At 38.3% G+C, this 2,277-nt stretch overlaps 1 long non-coding RNA gene across 2 annotated transcripts; it reads right to left on the bottom strand.

Annotated features, from left to right (window-relative positions):
* On the bottom strand, nucleotides 1-1,808 carry LOC307160717. Of its 2 annotated transcripts, none has more exons than XR_013821615.1 (4): nucleotides 1,710-1,808; nucleotides 1,473-1,607; nucleotides 899-1,038; nucleotides 1-37 (listed from the first exon to the last, which is right to left on the bottom strand). It is a non-coding gene; the product is annotated as an uncharacterized lncRNA (long non-coding RNA). The 2 variants fall into 2 exon arrangements; XR_013821616.1 differs by having other exon boundaries at nucleotides 1,714-1,808.
* Between the last annotated feature and the right edge of the window lie 469 nt (nucleotides 1,809-2,277).

The raw sequence follows: 2,277 nt of genomic DNA, 5'->3' as shown, positions 1-2,277 counted from the left end.
TTGCCTCATGAAGGTACTCCACCATGTTTATTCCAGGCTAAAAAAGAAAGAATACAAGAGAGCGAGAGTTAGAGAGTGCAAGTGAGTAAGGACCAAATGTCTACCGACTACTATAGTATAATTAAAATATAGACATTGTGAGGACCATTTTCCTGGTCCTCACTAGAGAAATTGTTTTATGATAAAGTCTAGTTAACTTTACAATTTGGAAAAGATTCGGTGCATTTATAATTCAAAAAGTTGAACTGTAATAGTCTACATCTCATTGCACATAACAAAATATTTTTTGATTAAGTCTTAGAGCATATAGCTCACATTACAGAAAACAATTTTAAAAAACGATTCAGACCTCAATTGACCTAAAAAGCCATAAATTGATTGATGATATATCATTACAATAAACATGTTCAGAAAACGAATGTGGCCCACCTATCTGACTATCCTGTCTGGCCAATGGGCAGCGGGGTTAGGTGGTCAGATAGATGGGCCGCAAATGCTTTGTAGATTTACAAGACTTCTTTAGAGTCAACCTCAGAGTCAGATCCAAATTGGTTAAAATACAACAGTGTCAACTTTCTGATAATTATGTTAATTTCTGCACTCAATACTTTGTTGGTGCCTGTTTTAGAACAAATTACTGCATCAGTGCGGTGTGGTACAGAGGTTACCAGCCTGTGGCACTGCTGAGGTGTTCTAGAAGCCCAGGATGCTTTGATAGTGACCAACTTAAGCTTATAGAACAGCCATTTTCCGAATACTGTCAGGCTATATTTGATGCCTGTCCCCAAAAGTATAGTAAAAAAAACCTGGATATGCATGTGTGCGTGCACAGTCTTGAGCTCAGATATGTTGATAAAATGAATAAAGTTTCCCCCTTTAGATGTACTTGAGGACTTACAGGCTTATGGTCGATGAAGGCCAAGCTGCATTCCTGAATGGTGTGGCAAACCACTTTCGCACCGCGGCCATGGCCAACTCTCCAAGTTGTAGGTGGAAGCAAGGCTGGCAGCTGCCTCAGGGCGAGTTCCCCAACACCATCTGTAAGACATAGGTGTCAATACAATGTGGAATGGCATACCTGTGATTTCACAATCCCCGCAATATCGTCGCATAAATATCCTGCATATTCCATCGCATTTTTTAAGAAAACGTGCCACATAATCAAGGATTTTTGCCTGCAACAATCACAAAAAAACTCTGCGTTTTTCTGGAGGGACTGGTTAATGTTATTAGTTACACCGGTACCGCTGTGTTGACTCTGCTGTGAAAACTTGCCATTTTTTGTACCCAATTAGCATAAAGAGGCTGACGGATTTATTTAACTATTCCTATGATGATATCACTCACTATTCTCTATTCAATAAGTCACTATTCTGGCCAAAATTATGTGAAAAGTTTTTGGTCAAAAAACTTTAAAAATGTTGGAAAGAGGAATGCTAATATATTAATATATTATATTACGAATATATTACCTGGTGTTAATCCATCCAGGGGCAATGTCAGCTCTGTCTTGCCAGGTACAGGATCTTCTCAGCATAGATGGGTAGCCATGTTTCAAACAACTTTGATGCAGCATCCCAATGCAGGACAAGAAAGTTCTGTGCAATCTATAAAATGGAAAACACATTTTTTAAATTAATTCAATGTAGCACACTAATAAAACGTTTTAAACAATGCATCCTCATATTCAAGATCATATTTCCCTATACCTACCATGCCTTTGGTCATCAGGCGAGGGAACTCTTCGAGGATCTGATCGATGGTCCAATTGTAGTCCCTAATCCACTTGGCCCTGTAGACTGCTGTGTTCTGCATGTTACGTTAGGTCTCTATCTGGCTGAGGGGCTGAGAATTGTTTCTCAACCATTATTTAAGCTGTGACGCACGTTCGTCTGATATGGTACATTCTGTAAAAAAGAACAAAGTTGTCAGTCACTGAAATATGATTGTTTTGCTTCATCAAATAATTATTCCGTTTAATAATTACCTGGTATGAGAGCCCTTGCAAGAGCGCCATCAACTTAAGTTATACAAAATATAGAGAAAACAATCCTCCCTCTCTACAATTCATATGACAAATTGCATAAAGTTACATGTAAATTGTCTATGTTTTTACTGCACAATAATATTTGTGGCTGCTCACTGCATAGGGCACAGAAATATATTATATATTTCTTAATGTTACAGGCCCCGCGCAGAAGGCCAAGTAACGTTAGAGAGACAGTTCTGCAAAATAAGTGCATCCGATCTTTATATGTATAACTTAAACCAAACACA

This window comes from Squalius cephalus (assembly GCF_949319135.1).
Source record: "Squalius cephalus genome assembly, chromosome: 6".
NCBI classification, from domain to species: domain Eukaryota; kingdom Metazoa; phylum Chordata; class Actinopteri; order Cypriniformes; family Leuciscidae; genus Squalius; species Squalius cephalus.
Note: the sequence above shows the minus strand (reverse complement) of the source record. Positions and strands in the feature narration are given on the sequence as shown.